This window comes from Corvus hawaiiensis, chromosome 26, assembly GCF_020740725.1.
Source record: "Corvus hawaiiensis isolate bCorHaw1 chromosome 26, bCorHaw1.pri.cur, whole genome shotgun sequence".
NCBI lineage: Eukaryota > Metazoa > Chordata > Aves > Passeriformes > Corvidae > Corvus > Corvus hawaiiensis.
The window spans coordinates 36,312,965-36,336,556 of record NC_063238.1 but is presented as its reverse complement, the minus strand read 5'-3'; the positions used below and the strand labels follow the sequence as shown (position 1 = coordinate 36,336,556).

At 41.4% G+C, this 23,592-nt stretch overlaps 1 long non-coding RNA gene across 1 annotated transcript; it reads left to right on the top strand.

The window, feature by feature from the left end:
* Nucleotides 1-2,014: 2,014 nt before the first annotated feature.
* LOC125338450 lies at nt 2,015-23,246 on the top strand. The gene is made up of 4 exons (XR_007208314.1): nt 2,015-2,057; nt 20,450-20,514; nt 22,198-22,274; nt 23,166-23,246. It is a non-coding gene; the product is annotated as an uncharacterized LOC125338450 (long non-coding RNA).
* The last annotated feature ends 346 nt before the right edge of the window (nt 23,247-23,592 follow it).

Below are 23,592 nucleotides of genomic sequence, written 5' to 3'. Positions count from 1 at the left end.
ATACAAAATAAGGAAGAATAGAAAATACTCAAAAAAACCCCAGAATAATCATATGTTAGATGCTGCAAGGATTGGTCAAGTCCATAGGAATGACAAAACTCACAGGCAATTTAAGGGTGTCTTGTTCCTGTGGCATCATGAAAACAGAGTGTAACTTCATGGTGGTAAATCATAGCAATTTACCTGAGGATTTTATAGCCTTAGTAGGTTCCCTTTCACAAAACCAGTTTATTAACATCTTTAATTTCTGACTAATGGTGCCACGTGATGTTTATTTGTGAATGGCCAAATGTTATTATCCAATACAGGGTGGCCCAGAGCAGATAATGCAATCATCTCTAGATGAGCTGCAGCCAAGGCTGCCTCCAGCTTGCTCCACTGTCAAAGAAAATATCCAGAGAGTGTGTGACATAAACCTGAGAGGCCTGAAAGTCTTTCTGCCATCCCAGTGAAACAGTGCTGTAAAAGCCTGTGCAACTGCAGGGCTCTGTAGGCACTGCATTGCAATTAAACATGGTCTCTCACCAAGGCACTGAAAACAGCATTAGCTCAGATGCCGCGGTGCCATTGCTGGCTAGCACGCTGCCCCGAGCACCGGGCAATCTTCTGCTTGCCCCAAAGGGGAGGACGGGGCCGATCACAGCGCAGGACAGCAGGCGAAGCTCTGGGTTGGGTTCGCCTTGCCCACTGATGGCAAAGGTGCACAAAGGAGGCAGGAAAGAAGTGGAGGATCTTCTTTGTGGGGGAGAGGGTTTATTGAAGAACACAGGAAAACCACGGAGAAGCCGAGTAAATGGGGCTGGCATGGGGTTTTATACCCCTACAGAGTGGGCGTGGAAAACACGCGGTAACCAGTAATACATCAGTTAGGGGGCACTACAAAGGTGGAGAGAAGGAATTATGGCAAATGGGAGAAGGAGTAGGCAGGGGTGGGAGTAGCAAGGGCCAATCAACTACCGAAGAACATAGAACTCTCTGGAAAGACAACCAAATATGAGAAATAAGGGGAGGGGAGGGCAGTGGCCAATAGTAAGGCACAGATATTTTTCACAGCCTTTTGGGTGCTGCCTGTGACTTCAAGGCTTTTGGGCTGTGGAGGCATCAAACCAATGGACCTTTTGGTCCAGTTGATCCAGCTGACCCTGGGGTTGGCCATGGTTCACCACAACACTCAGACACTTCAAATATGTTACCCTGAGATTATTTCTGCATCTTTTTTCCTCTCCAGTTAAAAATTATCTCTTTCAGTTGACAAAGGTTGAATTCCACAAACAGCAGGCAGATATTCACATTTTTAAGAAGTGGCTGACTTTTCCAAACTCTTCCTATGAGTTTTCAAGAAGATGCCCAAAATCTCTTTTTTCCTGGCCATGGCCTGTCAATAGTCTGACAACAAAACCAAACAAAAGCTTTTGGAGTCATCATTAACTGAAGTAGAGGAAGGAGAACTCTCCTGTAAGTCCACCACAAACCCCCTTCAGATGTCACTTTGGGTGATGCTGCCATGTACAAGTTGGCCAAATCAGTTGTTTGAGAGTGCTTAGGGAAATAAATGTCATTCCTAAAAGAGATCGTTTTGTGCAACAGTACCTTCCCGAGCTAGCACGTTGTCCTGGTACCCTGCAAACTGCTGCCTCCCCGAGCGGGACAGATGGGGTCCGATCGCGGCGCGCGGGGGGGCTGGCGAAGCACCTGCTCGAGTTCACCTGGCTCCCCGATGGCTGAGTGCGCGAAGGAGGCAGGATAAAGCTAGAGGGCCTCTTGTGGGGGAAAAGAGTTTATTCCAGGGTGAACAACCCACGAGGAGAGACAGTGAACCACGTGGCTTGCGGAGCAATTTTTGTACTCCGACAAACAGGCGTGGAAAACACACAGTAACCAATGATACCTCAACCAGGGGGTGTAACCAGGGTGGGAGAGGGGATTACAGCAAATGAGAAGAGGGAGAGGTGGGGAGGAGTAGCAGAGACCAATCAGCTGCTGAATAACCTAGAGCTGGCCCTGGGTTACTCTGGGAAAGTGGCCGGTTATGGGGAAGGGAGATATGCAGCTAAAAGGTAAGGCACAGATTTATGTATTTTTCCCAGCCTTATGAATGCTCAGGGCTTTTGGGGCTGGCCCTGGGGTTGGTCATGGTTCACTGCAACAGTTTTGGGAGATTATAACACTTCCTCTCCCCCAAGATGATTGATTCATTAAACTAGTGCATTTTTTGGGGTACTTCAAAGCTACTTCTGAAGTAAGACGAAACACTAGACTCTTATATAAAATCCTGCTATCCTGAAACATAGTGAAATCACCTGAGGGGATGTTTTCAACGATCCCCATCCTCACCCTCCTATTTTCAGAGAAGAGTATCACCACAAGTCTTCCTGTTGGACTGTGCTGTATCTCAGTTTTTAGTGACTTCCCAAATCCAGAACAACTACAAATGTTTTGTGTTAATGGTTCTGTGATCATCTGGAGAAACAAAGAACATTCTTTGTGTAAATTCAGTGAATTACTTTAAAGGTATTTAAAGGGGGAGACCGTAAATCCTAGAAGACGACATGTGGTAGTTGGAGTGGGAAAGTTAGTCAGCAAGCAATTTATTCATGGTGCTGGAACAATGTAGAACAGCTACATCCCCATTAATTTTTCAGGAAGCAATAGAAAATATCTTGTCAAAATTGGTAAGTGGTGTGAGCCAGAACCTTGGTTCAAGAGGGTGAATCACTTTAATGGAAGGGATTGATCTACTATGAGCTTGGCACTAAACTTTAAAGTGCTCTCAGTAGGTTCTGCTAGAGATAATGAAGCAGGCATCACTGGGATATTTTTCTAGTAAATTATCCCAAAATATTTTTCAGTAGAGATCAGAAACATAGCCACAATTCTACAGATGAGATAACTAAAGCACTGAGAGGCAAATCAATTTATTCAAGGTCACACAGCAGGCAAGCAAATTCCATTCTTTGAATTGGAGACCTGTACTCTGCCCACTTGACCAGACTGCATAATGTTTGCATTCTCTCAGGCCAAAAATGCTCTATTTGTTCATGTAATGCCTGACATAACAAACTGTGAGTGCCTTTCTAAGGCTGATGAATGCTATCCAGTGTGCAAAATAGTCTGGCAATTCACTGATGCTCTCCACCCATGTGAACTCCAAGCTCCCTTTATCTCCTCTGACCACATAACAACACAGAGCTGGAGACGGCACTGCCTTATGATGGAACCAGGCAAGTGTAATCATCAGTAATTTGCTACAGTAACTACTGTTTTGTTTAAATCAGTGACACTTATAAACTCATGCACTGCCTGTCACGTATCTCATTAACAAACAGTCCAAACATGAAGAGCAAAAATACATATTGCTTTGACATGTGGGGAAGGTGTGCAAAGGAAATCAGGATGCTGTTTCAAGCCAATGCAAATTTCTGTAAATCACTGATTGGTGCAAATGGGCGTACCTCTGTTGCATTGACTGATGCTACATTAATTAACACCTGCAGAAATTCTAGCCCATAAAGTATCATTTTCCTTGTGTTTAATTTAAGGAACAGCTTAACCAACCTTGTGCTCAGACATTAAAAACGAACCAACACCTTCAGGTCCTAATTTTCTGCAATGATTTTTCTTATGTCCTCATACAGAATGTGGCAAAATGGGCAAACACAATGTCGAATCACAGTTTTCCACTCACTGGACCCACAATAATATTTAACACCCACAAAACACAACATAAATCATGAGAGAAGGAAGTGATGCCAATTAGCATTTCACCTGCTGATTTTCAGTAATGAGCAACACATCCAGTTCTGCAGCAATTTCTGACTATCAGACTATACTGACAGCCCTGTTTATTCATACTTTGTGAATTTACCACATTATTTTGTCTGAGACACCAATGCCCACCTAGCTACAACCTCCTTTCAGGGAGTTGTAGTGAGTGATAACATCTCCAGTGAGCCTCCTTTTCTCCAGGCTAAACATGCCCAGCTCCCTCAGCAGCTCCTCACACTTGTGCTCCAGATCATTTACCAGCTCCATTGCCGTTCTCTGGACATGCTCCAGAACATCTATGTCTTTCTTTTCATGAGGGACCCAAAACTGGACACAGAATTCAAGGTGTGGGCTCACCAGTGCCAAATACAGTCCTGCTGGTCACTCTTTTACTGGTAGCAGCCAGGATGGTGTTGGCCTTGGCACCAGCTGCTGTTCATGAAAGGTGCAGAGGACTCTCCCACCCTATCTCTCTGCTGCTCACCCTGTTTGAGAGACCTGCACAGCAGTGAACTGTCATGTCAGAAATGCCACAGTTGAGCCACTGCCCCTCTGCTGTGGAACTCCTCCCAGCCCTGCTTACACCACCTTATTTAGCTATGTCAATTTGGCATCTTATTTCCTCTAATATCTATATCTGTGTCTTTAAACTAGCTATATATTTATACATATATGTATAATTTCTCCATTTTTCTAAATGTCTCAATTTTCTTTCTTTGAATTTTCATTGTCTTGACTGCATGGTCCTGTGTACAATGATGTTCAGGATACACAGACTGACACTGCTCAGGCAAAATACCTTGCTTTGCCCAGTTTGTTTATGTTGACCAAAGGTTTCAGCGGTAGCTTGTTGAAAAGTTGCAGAGTCCTAGAAAGCAGGACAGAAAGGAAGAAAACATCTGGGCCATCTTCCTGATCCAAACCCTATCACCTCTACCTGTAACACTCCCACAGATGTATTTCTGTTTCTACATTTTAACCAGTATAATTAATTTTTAATATTCCTCTACCTACTGCCTAAGCAAAAAATAATTTTCAATGGATCATTTTGTTTATTTTCCTCTAAACCAAACCTAATTTTTTACTTCCTAGCAGCTTTTGTCATTTTATTGTTGTTACTGGTGTTCACATTTCCCTTCAATTCAACGGTCTAAGGACCACATTAGCAATCAGCCTACTGAGCCTTCTTAGACCATTAACATGGGTGTTAAACAAGATTGATGCTAACTGCAACCATTAGCCATGACTTTAAAAATGCTGCAATTTCAGTGGTTTTTAGCCCACTTGCCTACAAAGACATTTTGAATTTGTGTTTTGGGTAGGAATCCATTCACACACCATGGACAATATCTCCTTGAAATCCAAAGCCGTTTTGGTTTGAAGGAGAGATGCAGAGGACAAACCTTTGCAGTGTAATTCTGTCAAAAGTCAAGTTTTCAAAATATGACCCATGTTTTTCTGCACACAGTATTCTTCATTCAAGAACACCCCTGCCACTTTATTTGCAGGTTAAGGGATAGCAATGACCAGGGCCATTTTTCTTTCATCTTCTGAGCACTATTCTTTGGATTTTCAGAGCTACCCCAGTGCCCAATGCTTTTCAAATTATGGTGTATTCACCCCTGCCACTTTATTTGCAGGTTAAGGGATAGCAATGACCAGGGCCATTTTTCTTTCATCTTCTGAGCACTATTCTTTGGATTTTCAGAGCTACCCCAGTGCCCAATGCTTTTCAAATTATGGTGTTATTCACCCCTGCCACTTTATTTGCAGGTTAAGGGATAGCAATGACCAGGGCCATTTTTCTTTCATCTTCTGAGCACTATTCTTTGGATTTTCAGAGCTACCCCAGTGCCCAATGCTTTTCAAATTATGGTGTTATTCACCAAAATGAATGTATTTCTTTGTCATTTAGACTTGTCTCAGCTCAAGGGAAGACAGAAGAAAAAATAGTCTCTTTTGTAGTACCTGATGGGGCAGCTGGACCCTGCACGTGGACATTTGAGCACAAGGGAACCGAAGGCAGCCATGGCTCTGAGAGACACCATTCAGCAAAGTAGCACAATGGCTCCTTTTCTGATGCTGAGGAGCTCTAGAAGACTCCTTAACCTTTTGGTGGGTGACAGGTGATTCATAGCTCTCAGAAGTGTGGTACACCTGAGGATCTGAGTGCTCACATCTCAGCAGTCACACAAGGTGCTGGCTGGCCTCAGGTGCCCCTGGGATTCTGTTCTCCCCAGACCTTCACTCACTGTTGCATCATGCCAGGACACCTCAGTGTCAGCCCATTATGAAAAAGTGAGTATAGGTTCCAGGCTATTACTTTCTAGCTGTGTCTGCATCACCTGGGCCACAAGGCTGCACATTAATGGCTGCCCAGACCTAGCAGATGCCTCTGCCTCAAGATCTCCTACAAGCTCCAAACTGGAGGGTTTAAAAGCTTGGGTAAGAAGGCCTAATTAGTTTTGGGAGATAATTCTTCTATGCTTTTAATTGTCTTTATGCTTAAGGAAATTTAGGCTGTGAGAGATTTAGACTTTCAGATAGCAGATAACCTATTTATTCACAGGAATAGGAGGCTGCACAAATCTTTGCCCCGTTCTGTGAGTGGGAAAAAATATCCCAAAACTGTGGTTAGATGCTTGAAGAACAGCAGCACAGTTATACATCTACCACTCTTAGAACAGGAAATGATCTGTGTAATAGACCCCTAATTCAGTCACCTGTTTTAATTAGGAGAAATGTCGTTAACATTGAAATCACTGCCTTGAGACGTAGGTTTATTGGAAGAATGAGCCACTGGTTGAATTAAAAAGTTAGGGATGTCTAAACGTCCATTTTACATCCAGGAGGTGCTTCCAAACTACTAAACAGTATCTTCTCACAATCTTGACCAGTTACATTTTATTCTTATATTTTATTCTTATATATTCTTATTCTTTATTCTGTTGTTGCATGGGAAACATAAGCAAAAATAGCACTTTCCTAAAAATGTATCAGACATGCACTGTCATCTGCTCAGGACCAGCCCGCAGCAGATATTCACAGGGAACTCATCCAGCCTTGCACAAAGTCTGTATGTCTCCTCTTTCCAGTGCAAGGAGTTTCTGCATAAATTGGCATATACGTCTTTAGATATCTTTAGAACACAAAAATTCCTATTTGTGCACCTCAAGTTTAGGAAGACTTTCTCATGAGATCTGAACTATCCCACTAGGATGTGTGTTTCACAGGACTGGTACAACAGACATTTTCTGGAGAGATACATCAGTAATTTTCCCTGAAGAGGACCCAATTTTATTTCAACAGAAGGCTTCCCATGGCAGAGATACATACCATGATTCTCCTGTCAGCACAAGGCTTCTCCTGCAGCTCATTAAAACCAGCTGGAGCCTTTCTGTCTCTTCAATAAGCCCCAACAAGATACAAAGCAATTGTGATTAATTTAGCATTGTTTAAACAATTGTTTACGTTGGCAAATTCAATACAAATGGCAACACTGGTAGTAATTGACTGTGAGAGTTTTTAATCCCACAAGTAAGAAATTGAAATTAATTCTACTTGAGGACTTCTGGACTTTATGTCAGGCCTTGCGTGTCATGATGCAGGTCTGCTTTACCAAAACACCAAACCTCCAGAATAATGAGGTAAGTGGGCACAAAAAGCTAAGGGTAGGGAGAGCACAGTGAAGTGCTCTCTTGACCAGCTGCTTAAATGCCCTTGTAGTCAATGGTGACTCAGTGGAGTCTGGTTTGTGACCCAGCTGGTCAAATGTGGCCGCCTACCTTGCAGTAAGACAATCACATCCCACACTCCTTTAACTCTACCTAACAGATCTCTCCTGGTTACAAAGGGGTCTCATGGTCCCAGATAGGAGTCTATACTATAAACACCTAGATCTAAGTGAGATAAATCCCCCCATAGACACCATCCTGGCTTTTGGGGACAGTAGGCGTTGTATAAAGTTGTTGGAAATGTAAATGCAAATCAGAACTAGAATCCTGGATGGGAGATCAGCTCTTCTGTGCAAGAACATCTGCAAGGTCAGAGGTCTGGCTCCATCCTTTGCAGAGAGCTGGTCATTTCAGTACTAAGTGTCTGTACAAAAGATCTTCCAAATTCATTCTACCTTCTCTTATTCTTTAATGGCATCTATAAAACATACTGATAAAATCCTACTTTTACTTTTCAAGGTATAACCATTCATTATCTTTCTGCTTTGCTTTTCACTAAGCAAATTTTTTGTTTAATTCTCTAGCTAACATTGATGCTGATATTAATGTACTTCTCTTCAGAAACTCCTTTTTTTTAATTGTTATTAATATGATGTCTGCCATTCAAGGAAAATGCAAATTTTTTATAAGGGTTCTATACAGAAAATTAAAGATCATCTCTCACGGCTGATGGAAAAAGGTTCCTCTCTATTAACCTTTGTTATCATAATGAATTGTTACCACTAACAAGAAGCAGTGTAAAATGAGGATTAAAAATAACCTCAAACTAAAATTAATCAGGTCATGCCCAGGGGTGGGAGGATTTTTAGTTTGTGACATCTGGAAAACCCTCAACAAAGGAAAATAATCTGTACAGGTATGTTAAAGGGAGACTTGAGACTTCAGCCTGCAAAACTAAGGAGGGAAGTTCTTCATTAACAACAGGATATGAACCCCCAGATGAAATTTAATCACCTTTAACTTTTGTCCTTCTGAGGCCATGCATCAGTTTTACTGTAAACAGAAGACTACTGGTACATCTGTATTACTTCAGGAGTGCTAAAGTATGAAAAACCTCATTTGAGAAGGATCACAGAAGATTTGTTAAAAGTCACAAGAGACCTGAGGCCTGAGGAGTTTGTTGCCTTACTCACAGGACCAACCTCTAATATACATTCTACAGTTCTGGCCCTTGGACAGCTCCCTCTGACCTTTTACAAGGTCAGTTTTGACCCATGCAAAGAAGAAAGATCCACGGTCCAATCCTTGCAAATCAGTGAGTGTGGGTTGCTCCCTCAGCCCACACAGGGTGGGATTTACCAATCTGTCTTTTAATAATGTTTTGGTTACCTTGCAAAAGGTGCTAGAAGTGCATCATTACAGCTGAATAACTTGCTTCAATACCTCTGCTTACCAACCATGCCCATATACCTTCTTTAAAATTCCAGAAAAACTGCAGAGAGTTAAGGACCGTGCTGCCAGGGTGTTTTATCAACCCTCACATTTACATAGTCAGCAATCAGTGGGGACATTACACTTGAACAGCAATTATACTTCTTGCAAACTAATCAAGATAACTGTGATTGACATTGCTACATCTTCAGAAGAAACAGAGTCAGTTTTCCCCTCATTATTTTATGAAGGCAATGCCTTATGCAACATCATAGAAGTTATCACACACAGGTAGTACACTCATGTATTTTCTCATGAAGGAATGGTAGCTTTATCCAGAAGATGCACACCTTGAAAACCTAATGTAAATTCATGTTTTATGCAAAGTGAAATTCAGGATATTAACTTTTGGTAACAAGCACTTTAATTCACTATCTTGACTCAGATAATGATGCCTCAAATGCAATAAAAACAGATGCAAATATAATTACTGAGCTAAATCATCTTGCACAAGCTGAGAAACAATGAGAAATAAAACATTTCAAGATAAACTTTTTGCATTTTCATGGGAAATGAATCTACCAGATGTTCATTGCGATCAGCTGGAGGGGGTAAGTGCTGGAGTTAACAAAGAGCTTACTCTTTTGCCAGCTATATAGAGATAAAAATGTGTTTCACATGAGCTGGCCAAAGTGTAACCCCTCACCAGAGCAACATCTTATCTTCTATCATTATGTTTATCACAGCTTTGATCACATTCTGTATTTGCTCCTACAGTACTGCTTGCCAGGGACAGTCTGGGTTCACTTGCTCCGATTTTAGTATTGAGGTCTTTCCAGCTAAATATTTTTGTGATTTTTCTCAAGTGACATAGAGGCAAAAAGTACTCTAAAGTATTTACACTTGGTGGCAATAACAAGTTATTGCAGTCAATGTAAACATCTTTAGCAAAATAAGAAATTGAAATTGGATGGCAATTCTAGCAGGTGATTGCAGGAGTACCACTTTTATTGTTTTAGATAAAAGTTGTGATGATTTATTGTTAAAAACTCATGTAAAACAAACAAACAAACAAGAATCTGGTTTAAAATGAGCACTAAATTTTATTATATAGTTACAGAGCCCAAGGAACAAGCTTATGACCAAATTACCTTTTAAATTTGCAGTCTCCTTATTCCCTTAAGGGTTGAATTGTTCGTTGCTTTTCTAATATAATTTCCTACATGTCCAACCAGCAACCTTAAGATATTGCAACTAGAGGTTTTCCTAATTTTTGCTGCCAGCTCCGACTGATGTTCTACTTTTGGTCAACAGGCCTTCATCACATGTCAGGGCTGCTTCCTCCCTTATGTTTGAAGGCCCACCTGTCTGACAAGACTATCACATCTCCTTTGTAGAGAACACCACCTTATAAAATAAAATGTGGCTGAGAGTAACCATCTATCTAAATTTCTGCTATCCTTCCGTTTCTGGTGTCTTTCTTTCCGAGAACGTTCTCACATAGGTCACACCTTTTTGATTTGCAGAGGAAATGACATTATTCTCAACAGATTGATTATGTGTTTGATTTTAGCTGAAGGTAAAAAATGCTAATTAATAGTAAAAAATAGGTTTTTTAGCTGCATACCACTATATAAGACCTTTTAAAATTTCTTTTAGTTCTGACTTCATGAGACCAGAAGGAACCTCATTTTATAAGGTCATTTTTGCAGCCTGTGGTTTCAAAAATAACAGTTTTCCATTTTGTAGTTGTTTTCCACCCACCCCTGTGAAATGCCACGTGCCAGACAGAAATGCAGCAACTTATTTCCTGTGCAGAACAAGACTGGAGCAAAGGAGGATTTGCAATGTATCATGACCACTTCTGCAGAGCACTTTTGAGGGCATTCAGCAAACAACTTTCAGTGCACATGGCTGAGCCAATAGACTCGATCCAACCACAACAATTAAAATTCAGATAAATAATTAAATAGTGGGCTTAATGGGGGATTTTTCCCTCCAGTTTCCCACATGCATATTTTTTTTCAGAGACAGCTTTTGCATTGTTTTTGTTTTTTCTTTCACTCCATTATTATTCCTCAGCCTTTGGGTATTGCAGGGAGGCGACTGTAGAACAGTGAAAGTTTGGCAATATCCTCCATAAAAGCATTCCAGCTTCAACTAGCCCATCCTCCACAGCAGCACACCCTTTTCTGCCTTCATACAGGTTCCTGTAGAGTTCTTCAGGGATGCTGTTCATTGTGTTTCCCCAAAATGAAGTGGTGCTCTCACAAATCACAAATGTACCTACAAATGCTCAGTAACGCTCTAACACAGTAGGATATACAGGACCCTATCCTGTTCCTACTGCCAGTTGCTAAGGGGAGCATGTAAGGAACACCATATGCAAAATGAAATAAAGCGTGTTATGAGCAGTGATTAAAAAATTGCAGCTGCAGAGGTTTAATCTGATTCCCACTGCTTTTTATTCATTATTTGACAGATGCCATATCAAGTCTCTACCATAGCAGAAGACTGTAGCTCATACTCCTTTTGATTCGTTGCTGCAAGCATTGCCACTGAAGATAATGATAATATTATTTTATCAGCTTCTGTACATAATAAAGTCAGACTGAAAGATTAGTGGTATGTCTTAGTAGTCTCTTGGCTCCACCTAATGATGAAGAGGCTGACCTGGCTTGGAGGCATAGCTAACCTTTGGAGATAAGTCAGGAGGAAGGAAGGAAGGAAGTCTTCTTCTGGAACATCCATGTGGGATCAGCCCTCCGCTTCCCACTTTATCCTCATGTAACCACCCTGCACTGAGGGACAAGCCCAACAGACTCTTTTGTATGCAAAAATCACCCAGTGTACTTCCCTGGCAATGTGGGTTGGACCCTTCAACAAGACAACTTACTAGTATATTTATTTATGAAAAATTTTACTTCCATTTAAAATGGCTCATTTTTAGGGTCACATAGGAATCATATACTCATTATCTCATATGTCTTAGAACACTATAAACATAAAGTATCTTTACCCTGAAATATTCTGGTTAGATACTCTGTGGTAAGTAGATCCACTAAATGCCCTGTCCCAATTTGCCACATGCCTCAATGTTTTTACTTTTATATTTTTATACTGAAAATTTATTGTAATTATAAAGTCTATCTCAGAGTTTCCTTTAATTGTTACTTAACAATCCACAGATAACCCTAATCAGATTATGGAAATTTTTAATTCCTGAATCTCTCAACTGATAAATTACTAACTCAGCTAGTTACTAGATAGTAGTCCATCTACTATTTTAATTACTACATCTCATTTATCAGCTGTAGCCCGGTAAAGTTTTCTTCACAAGTCTGAAAGTATCATCTGATTCCTTCTGGGACCGGTCTCGAAAGTACAGGCCAATAATTGTGTGAAACAAGATTACTTCCAAGGAAAGAGAAGCTGGGCAAGGCTTCCCATGGGATCTTTCACAGTCTAAGGCAATGGGCCATGCCTCCTCTGCTGAATGCAGCTTTAACACCAGACTTGTAAATAGTCCATTCTGTGAGCTTATACATGAGGTGTGCCCAGGGAAGCATCCCATGATCATGAAGGTTATTCACTCAGCAGTTTTGGGAAGGAAAGCACAGGATAGGGAGTATGTGGTAGAAACACTTCTCACACTGTGTATCTGTAGGACAAAAGAATGAGTGGGAGAGCCCGCAGTCTACATACTGGGACAGCAGCAAACTGACCTCCCACCAAACCCCAATACTCCTGGGGCAATCCTGCCCCTTGCTCTGTGCTCTCCTGCATCCTCAAACCACTGCTCCATTCCCAGCTTTGCATCACAGGGTGCAGAGGCATCATGAAGGGCACCAGCCTTCTTTCTCTCTATCCCAGCTGTGTATAGTATCTGAGGGACAGCAATGGGTGTAGGCTTTCCTCCCCCCAAGTGAATTGCACTGTTCAGGAAGTGTAGTACACCATGTTGGATACAAAACCAGCACAGCTTTCCCCAGATAAGAGTGGGAATCAAGAAGCTTTTTGCAACTGACTCAAACATTCTATCATGAAACAAGTCTGCCATTGCATTTCAGAGATTTGATGAAAACCTGAAGACTGAGGTTGCATAGGCACAAGGGGAAGCTTAAATAAAAATAGCATAAATAGAAACATGTTTTGCAGCCGAGATCTGAAAATACGGGATGGTAAATAAGTGGGGTCTGTTAGTTCTTTTATCTAGCTGTGTCAGATTAGTATATTAAATTATTTAGGCTGGATTCATTAACTAAAATATCTGATATTCTTTTAAATCTTACAAACATCTTTTGTTGCCTGAAGCCTAGCACAACTATTTTGCTTCCCCCTCCCCTCCATATGCACTGCAAGGCATAAAGTTAATGTGCTCTTTGCAAACCACATAATCAGCTAGGTGATATTGGAATGCCTCCAAAAGCCTTAGCAAGTGCAATGTGCTCAAATCTCTTCAGCACCAGAAGAACCCTTTAGGGATAAATGTTAAATGTGGTGTGGTGGGATTTAGCTCCATGCCTCCTATTACTTTTCACGGGAGACACACAGCTGAAGCTTTCTGCACCATGTTAAAAATTTAGGCCTTGATGTTTAAATATTGAACAAAATGTTTAATGTGAGAATGCTCACTCTTTGTTGTTCAGCCACTACCAAAAATGGATGGAAACATTTTATGAGCTTTCATATTGCCTCCTTTCACTGATGCTGCTAAAAATGAGGGCACCATTCTGGCAATCTGTGAGCCTCTACCGGTGGCACAGTAAATTATCATCTCAGGAGGGAAATTTTTACCTCCCACCATGTTTCAGAAGTACTGGTTAGAGGCAGTGTGGGCCACCCTGGGGAAAATACAGCTGCCATATAAAAGGAATAAGGATCACCCCTGTACATGGACCCCTCACCACTTGCTGTGTCCCTTTATCCGTAATATTATTGATATCTGCCCCTGTGTTGCTATTTCACTGTATATTTGTCATGCTGTGGAAAAGACAGCAGCCACAGAATTTTGTCTTCTCATTTCACTGTAGAAGTCAGTTCAGGCAATCAGTAGGAGGGCACACAGATTATGTGAGTTTGTTTTTATGTGATAATATAAGTATTTAGTACCTGGAGGCTAATCATGGTCTTCCAGGACCTGTGGACTTACGAATATCTGAGGAGCTCCCAAAAGTTACTAAGAGGATGAGGAGTTACAGCTTCACACAAAGGATATAAGCCCATCAGACTCAGTAAATAGTGGAAAGACAGAAATGGGCAAAGGGTTAAAATATTTCTGTTGCTAGCTTGTAATGCTGTGATGCATTTCACTACCGGTTTCCTTCTTCTGTGGCCCTGTGGAGAGAGGAGCCCACGCTGGAGCAGGTTTGCTGGCAAGATTTATGACTCGGTAGGGGATCCTCACTGGAGCAGCCTGTTCCTGAAGGAGTGCACCCCATGGAAGGGATCCACATTGGAGCACTTTGTGAAGAACTGCAGGAGTGTCCATTGGGAGAGACCCCACACGGGAGCAGGGAAGGAGTGTGAGGAGTCCTCCAGAGAAGGAAGGAGTGGCAGAAGCAGCATGTGACGAACTGACCTCAGTCCCCGCTCCCTGCCCCCAGGTGCTGCTGGCAGGGAGGAGGTAGAGAAAATCATAGTGAAATTGAGCCCATGGAAGAAGTGAGGGCTGGGGAGAAAATGTTTTACGATTTTCTTCTATTTCCCATTATCCTGCTTTGATTTGATTGGTAATAAATTAGACTAATTACCCCAAGTCAAGTCTGTTTTGCCCATGACAGTAACTGGTCAGTTGTCTCTTCCTGTCCTTATCTGCACCTGTGAGCCTTTTGCCTTATTTTTCTGTCCCTTGTCCAGCTGAGGAGGGGAATGACTGAGCTACTTTGGTGGGCACCTGATGTCAAGCCAGGAATAATCTGTCACATTAAAAAAACTCCAAAACAGAAAGAAGAGAGTTCAGAATAGTTTCCATGCTTCTGAAGGCACAAAAAAGTAAAGTGACGAGATCAAATGAAAGCAAAGAGGAATGCAATTGGTGGGCTTTAAATATTGTTTAATGCTGCAGGTCCCTTTTACATCACCTACATCCCAAGAAGAATTCAGGTTGACTCGTTATGTATATTAGCTTAGGGTAATCCACCAACACTTTAGCCAGAAAGCCTGAAATTTTGTCAGCACAGTCTTCTTTCCTGATTAGTGGTGTAAGAACCTCAGAGTCAGGCAGTAGGAAACAAGAAAGCAAGTAGAGAGTAAGTGATCAGCCAAGCCTTTAGTGGCAAGTGATCAGGAAAATATGTTGGTAACCTATTTTCCACTATGAAATCTTACACATGAGGAGACATTGTCCCATGAGTTCTTGTATACAGATTAATTTTGCTACAAATAGGAGATGAAATAAATCATGTGCTGGTGTCAGTTACTCTATGTATTTTCTGAATAAATGGAGGAATTTTCTATTAAGCAGTGCAGAGAAATGAGAGTCAGACCTGAGCAGTGCAGAGAGATGAAAGTCAGACACCTGCAGGTCCTTTCACGACTCATGCTTAATGACAATTGTGTGACACCCCCAAGTCAGCTTATCTCTGTGACTTTTGGATCCCACCCTGCAGAAAGGAGACAGCAACATTTTCTTCTCAGAGGCCTCAGGGCCTCAGAAGGCAGCTTAACTGCTATTAATGGAACTGAAAATGGACAGAAAAGCCTTTTGCTTTTTCTTTATTTAATGGTATCCTGAACTACAGATGATGCCTTAAAAGGCCTCCTAGAAACAGAGAGTAGACAGGAGCAAGGGATTAAAAGTAGGTATTTATTTGAAAGGCCTTCGAAAGTAGAGCCAGAGAGTCTACTGCCAAGAAACTACTGGAGCCAGAGTCTACTGCCAAGATGGACCCCAAGATGGATGACAGGTCACGAGTTCTTCACACTTTTATAGGTTTGTTTCATTTGCATAGCAGGGTTAATTCTCCAGTTAAAACTTCAGTTTAATGATGTAATTTCCCCTCAACTTGCCCCCCCTTTCAAAGGCTTTTGGTTTACACATTTTGGGCCTAGGACAGTCTGAATGTCCTTGGAGAGCAGGCCGGGAGAGGCTTTGTTATGTCTACCTAGCATGAGAGAGCAGAAGTTAACAGGCTACAAGAAACTTCAGAGTTACATACTAGGCAGCACAGGATTTGAAAAATATAAAAGTTAAAACCTAAGGCATCACAGATATGCTCCAAGATGGTTTTGCCTGTTCACTTTTTCCCTATTTAATAGGCAACAACTCTATCAGAACCAGTTATGCTTCACCATGTGGATTTCAGCAGGAAACATTAAGATCAATTTCAGTTGCATGGCCTAAAGCTGCAATGTCCGTGCACAACCCCCTGCTGTGATATCAACACAGCCCTCCACTTTTTTAACTACCTCCTCTCATGGAAAGCTTTGTCTGCTTGGGCTGCTAGTTCCTGAGATACAGGAGCTATATCTTGAGGGATCTGTTTGCCTGTCTTAAATTCTGTCATCCATCCCAACAGAATCCCAGGAGGCAACTGTGCTGCCGTTAGCTCACCAAAAGTCTCCAGCTTCAAAAGCATGAGCTGAGACCTTGCTGGAGACAGGCACTGAAGCCACCTCCAAGTGTAATCAAGTACCTGATCACCTGTGCCAAGAATTCAAGGTGGACAAATGTAAATTCTGGTCATACTTCCCCTGCCCTTGTGTGCTGCTAACTGTGAAGCTGGAGTGTCTTCTGTCAGAAGACAGAGCAGCCACAGAACCTCACTTGCTTGGGACTTCTCTTAATGATTGCCTGTGTTCAGCAGGATAGTTCAGATGACCTACCAAAGTCCACTCTATATTTATAGTCCATGAGCATTAGTTATTAGCTGGGAGAAATGATAAAATGGTAAAGAGTAAATGTGTAGAATGACCCAAAACCTGATAAGTTTCTCAAAGCAAACATTAGTTATATAGTGTGATCTAGAACATATGCAAGCTGAACTTATGCAATGTATTATTTAACACAGGCTACACTAAGGTTCATCACAGTGACTGAGTTGCACTTTCATAATAAAGAACTGTGTTTTTAAAAAAGGCAGTTCAGAGTTCCCTGAGGGTAACCAGATGAACACTGACGCTTTTTTGTAATAAATCACTGAAGAGACCAAGCCTCGTTTCCAACTATGGAAAGGAAATGCTGATCAGGAAAAGGACTAAAATATTACCTCTGCCTAAGGAACTCAGTGCTAGGAGACTAAGCTCAATGCTAAGATTTGCGTATAGAGAACAATGGCTTCCACTGACTGCAAAGTTTGGGGGATTTTTCTTGTTCCTTTTCTTTAGTTTCCAAGATTCCAGAACAGTGTAGGGAGAGCCTGGAGACAGCACTAGGGAGAATTAAAGAAAGTCAATAGAGAATCTTAATAAAAATCACAGTGAGAAGATAATTTGATGACAATATAAATGTTTCCATGAGGAAAAAAATGACCACTATAAAGGTTGTTTAATGTAACAGAAAAGGAAAAAATTCAGTCTTTTTTAAAGCTAGGCAAGTTCAGACTGGAAATAAAACAGCTTGTTTTAATGGATAATTAAGCACTGAAAACCTTTCTTTACGACCCAATTGAATAGCCATCTCCCTTTAAATGCATCCTCTGTGACACTCTGCTTCTCTGAAAAGATATTTTTTAACTCAGTTGTGGGCATTAAACAGAATCACTGAGTGATAATCTGTAGCTTGGGTGATTCAGGAAGTCAAATCACAAGGCAAAAATTACGGGTTAAGACAGTGGGATCCAATTCTTCCATGTGCTTGTCCAAACTCCCTGTGTCCTATTATACCCTCTAATATTCTTGTACAGACCTAGTCTTTCAGTGTTCTCTACATAAACTTTCCAGCAGGTGAAGTTCCACTGATCTCTGTGCACAAAATATTTGATTACATCACATCAGAAAATATTACTAGTGATATTACACTTAGCCTTAGTTCTGTCTCCAGTAGATCCACCTCCATGTCTCTATGGTCCATTTTTTACTTAAAGAGTATTAAAATGCATCCATTCCTGGAGATACCTTCCAGATCCTTAGACTGCAGTATAAATTCACTATGACTAGCAATTTTTTGTGCATCTTCTACTTGCTGAAGCAAGCCAAACAAAAATCAAACAAACAAACCAAACAAACAAAAAACAAAAGAAAAGGTGGTATTTTCCCCAACAATTTAATTATGTATTTTGTGTTTTGATGTCCTTGACACGATAATATTTAGAATTTCACTGATTATCCTCTTGGTTGCTAAGTGACAGTAGAACTGAGGATGAAGAAAATTCAGTTTGCAGGAGAGCACCCACAGAACACTGGAACACTGTTCTCAAGATAACACTTGTACTATTACAGTACAACACATGTCATGGAAAATGATAAGATAAAGAACATCCAAGAAAGGGACTCCTCCAGGAAAGCTGATGGTTTGCAAATTTGAACTGAAGCAGTCATTGCTCAAAAAAATAAATGTGTTTCAAGAGTGAAACCTGTGCTGTCATATACAATTGATACTTCCAGCTCATATAGCAGCCACTTGCAGGGCTCTGATTCAGTGGTTTCTTGAACTTGCTGCCATAACACAGCCATGCAAGGAAATGTGGGGTGTCAGTGGCTAAGTTTATTCTCCAGAAGATTTGATCCCAGTGAAGGTACAATCAAGGTATTCTATATGTGGCAGGCTGACATTTCATGATCTCTGGTCCCTGTTCTTGTGGGAAACTTTAGCTTGCCAGATGTCTGCTGGAAACTCAGCACAGCAGAGGGGAGGCAGTCTAGGAGGTTCCTGGAGTGTGTGAAAGAAAATTTATGAGAGTTTATGACCTTTGGAAGAAGAGGCAGCCAACTCAGAAAGAATACAAAGATGTTGCTAGGTCATGTAGAGAGAAAATTAGAAAGGCAAAAGCTCAGCTAGAATTCAGTCTAAGTACTGCTGTGAAAGATAATAAAAAGTGTTTTATAAACACATCATCAATAAAAGGAGGGCTAAGGAAAATCTCCATATTTTATTGTCACCCAGGAGGAGGAAAAGGCTGAAGTACTTAATGCCTTCTTTACTTCAGTCTTCAACAGTAAGACTGATATCCTCAGGACAAGCAACCCCCTGAGCTGGTAGACAGGGACAGGGAGCAGGCTAGCCCCCCTGTAATCCAGGAGGAAGTCATTAGTGACCTGCTGAGCCACATAAATATGAGTCTGTGGGGCTGGCTGGGATCCACCCAAGGGTACTGAGGCAGCTGCTGGAAGAGCTGACCAAGCCACTCTCCATCATTTACCAGCACTCCTGACTCATGGGGAGGTCCCAATTGACTGGAGGTCAGCAAATATCTACAAGAATGGCTGGAAGGAGGATCTGAGGAGCTACAGTCCTGTCAGCCTGACCTCAGTGCCCAGGAGGGTTATGGAACAGATCATCTTGAGTGCCATCATCCAGGATAACCAGGGAACCAGGCCCAAAAAGCATGGATTTAGAAAAAGCAGGTCCTGCTTGACCTCCTTCTATGATCTGATGACCCACCAAGTAGACGAGAAAAAAGCTGTGGATATAGTCTACCTGGACTCCAGTAAATCCTTTAATACTGTCTCCCATTACATTCTCCTGGAGAAGCTGGCAGCCCATGGCTTGGACTGGTGCACTCTTGGCTGGGTTAAAAACTGGCTGGATGGCCAGGCCCAGAGAGGAGTGGTGAATGGAGCTACATGCAGCTGGCAGACAGTCACTAGGGCTGTTCCCCAGGGCTCAGTACTGGGGCAAGTCCTGTTTAATATCTTTACTGGATGAGAGGGTCAAAGGTACCCTCAGTCAGTTTGCAGATGGCACCAAGTTGGGGGAGAGTGTTGATCTGCCAAAGGAAGGCTCTGCAGTGGGATCTGGACAATCTGGAATGATGGTTTGAGGTCAATTGTATGAGATGCAAGAAAGTCAAGTGCCAGGTCCTGCCCTTGGGTTACAGCAACCCCTGCAGTGCTCCAAGCTGGGGGCAGAGTGGCTGGAAAGTGGCTCAGCAGAAAAGGTCCTGGGGGTGCTGATCGACAGCAGCTGAACATGAGCCAGTGTGTGCCCAGGTGGCCAAGAAGGTCAATGGCATCCTGGTCTATGTATCAAGGATAATGTGGCCAGCAGGATTAGGGAAGTGATTGTTCCTTTGTACCTGTGACTTGACGTGGCACATGTGCCATGGTCTAGTTGGTATGGTGGTGTTTGGTCAAAGGTCGAACTTGACAATCTTGAAAGTCTTTCCCAGCCTTAATGACCCTATGATCAGTATTTTTATGGTTCTAAGGAGTGCTCTGTTTCCATGTGGCTGCCTCAGAAAGGGTTAAGGACTGGCTCCTGCACTGATCATTTGGGAATGACTGGAGAGGTTCTGCATGCACTGTTGAGGATATATCTAAATCTTTGTTTGCTGGCCCCTGGTATCCTAAGAACACCTAAGCTTCTCTGGGGCTTATATAGTCCTGCGTTCAATCAACAGCCTTGCTGTGGATTTCAATCCTATGGAAGTGCAATGACCCAGCAGAGCAATACCTTACCACACAATTTATTCTTTCAGAGCAGAAAAGAGGCATGTGTGTATCTCTGAAAAATAACAGGAAACCCATGTGAAACTTTCATGTGGTGAGTGATATCTACCAATATATGTGAGGGGAAGGTGTTTTAAAATTTGGCTTTATTTCTCATGATCCTGGCCTGATTTGATTGGTAATAAATTAAACTAATTCCCCCAAGTCAAGTCTGTTTGTCCATGATGGAACTGGTGAGTGATTTCTTGACCCATGAGCCTTTTATTCTCTTTTCTCTCCCCTGTGCAACTGAGGAGGGAAGTGAAAGAGCAGCTTTGGTGGGCACCTGGTGTCCACCCACCACAATCACAAATATGAACTGTACTTTATTTTTCCTTGAAATTACCTGTGTAATTATTCTAAAAGAATAATTGGAATGTTAAATTAAAAATATGGGGGGTTATATAAACAAATGACATATCCATTAATCTTAACCATACAGATTATCAGTTCTTGAAATTTTACCTTTGTTTTGTGTTTTCTTTTTTAAAAAAAGGTATTTTATAGGAGTGTGGTCTTTATGTTCAGCAATCTGTCTGAATAAGATTAATTTAAATCTCCAAAGAGCAATTTTCTTTACTTTATTGTTTTGTTTTTGCCTTGAATCTTCCAGTGAGGTGGAATGACTATATCCCATCTGTTTCATTTTACACTTCTATCCTTGCAGCACTTTAGTATTTTCTGTCTTACTTTGCCCACCTATGGGACTGACCAGCTGGCCACAGATCCAATTTAGGCAGCTGCTAGATGCTCCAGTGAGGGAGTACCTGTGCCAGGGAGGATTACTAAACTGATTTGCAACCTTCACATGAAGTTGTGAATATCTACTTGTAAAGTAAGCATTCTCTTGCTGTTTCAGTCAGTGGATTAACACAGTGCTTCTCACATCTCAAACTGGTTCACAGCGTGTAATTTCTGAATAATTTACAAATATTGCTTCAGAAGACTAGCTTGGTTCAATCTATTTATTGAGTGAAACTGTAAAAGACCATACTTTATGAACAAGATAAAGATTTAAAAAGATATGTGTTATGAAGTCCTTTGCTCTTGTTCCAGCTTTAAGCAGCCGATCAAAATGAAAGCAAATTTTTAAAATGCATGTTTTCAGTTACTGTTTATTAGTTAATTGCATGTTTTCTGTATCCTGACATAATCTCTATTTGACCATCTAATAAGCAGCTGTACCATTCTGCTAAAATATTAGTCATAAATACCACCTAAAGGCCCCCCTGGTTTTTAGCAGCCATCTGGTTATTAGAGAAAACCTGTCTCAGAGGGAAAGTAAGAAAAATGCAGAACTCCAAAATAGCTCATATTTGAGGAGGAAAAAAAAAAAAATCAAGTTCTGGGTTAGCAATCTAACAACCCACCCAAAGCTGCTGGGTGAAATATGAAAAAGTGAAAAATTTATCCAGGCCTAATGCTGCATAGCAAAGCATCTTGGAAATTCGTGACACAGCTTATCATGAACACATAAAAGCCTTGTGCTAATGGATAGCCAAAATAATGGGTGATAACAGGAGTAGTTGAGACAATATTTCATATTTTGAAAGTGACTCTGGCATTTTTACAATAAACTGTGATTTAACATATCAAACTGCTCATAACAGACTTAAATTTAGTAGAAGATGAATCCCAGCAGAGGAACAGAGCCAACAATTATTTTAAAACTATAAGCTGGTTTTATAAGCAGACCTTCATGCTACCTGCTAATATCCATTTTGTTGCTATTTCACAGCAGTTTCTAGGTTTGGTTTGCAGCAAGGAAGAAAGAACAAGGACTTGTACCTCACCTTCAAATCAGCCACCAGGAAGGTACATCTCTGTAGACCATTTATGAAGCTGTAAATGTTATGTTCCTCCTGTCTTGTCCCTATAGATACGCAAGTGAACATTTCAGCTTGTATATGGAGGCTTTCTATTTATGGCATAACTGCAGATTTTGCTATGACACCTCAAGAATTCAATATTCTCTAGAAAAAGCTAAAAGTCACTTTATATCCTTAGACTGGGCCATTTAACACATATAATCCATGAGTTTTCTCATCTCTAAAACACTGTGTTGGCAGTTATGAAGTTTATTGAGTCAATGTCATGAAAGTATGATAAGTGGAAAGCAAAAAGTGCCTCATTGGATGTTAAGTATTATTTGTATTATTATTTATGTGTTGAAGGTTTTGGTTGACCTTTAAATGGCACTGGCTGTTGGGTATTTTCAGTCATGCTATGTACCATTTCATGGAAATATTTTACCCAGACAAAGATAAATTTTTTGGGGAGAAGGGGAAGTTTTCATTGTTTTTCTTATATTAAAATAAACCTGCAGCTGGTTCTCCAAGGGCTGACAGAGGCCTGACTCAGCCCCCGAAGCTGTCACATGGTCTGTCAACCCTGTGGGACCAAGCAGGATGAAGGAGACCCTCACCCAGAACCTGTTTGAGTTGCCCTTTAGTTGCTGACTGTGAGAGATAGGATTGAGAACCTGAAATGTTTAGCTGGGATACTGTGGGCTGAACACTATTCATATGAGCTGAAGGAGGGTGTCCCTCTGTAAGGAGAAGATGATAATTTGGAAAGCACATCTGGGATCCAAGACCAAGCATTCCCTCCCCTGATTTAAGGGATGAGAAGGCAAACATATTTGACAACTTAACATTTCTCTGTCCTCATTTTCTCTATCTGTCATTTTATGCTCTCCGTGTACAGGTTTTGAGAGATAAAATTGTTACAGCGTGGAAACTGCAACACGCATATCAATCAACGAGGCCTGTGGAAAATAAATATATATGGACTGATTCTTGATAGATGTTTCAGAGATGTTTATTTCTCCAGCCGCATGGCCGGGGCTCTGCCGAGGAACTGCTCAATCACGGGACCCGAGGGTCCTTGCCCGCGCAGGGGAACACAAAACAACCAATGGGGAAAGAGGCTGACCCTGTACCTCCCCCCAGGGCCCCTCTCCCAGGACCATATGGCAGGGGGGAGGGACCCTGACATTTCACCCATTTATTTTTAACAAAAAGAGGTGTAAAACTTAACATTGAAAACAACTGGATAAACATAACAAGAACAGTTTCAAAACAAAACAAGCCACCCTCCTGAGTCTTCAAATGTGCAAACAGATTCTCTGGAA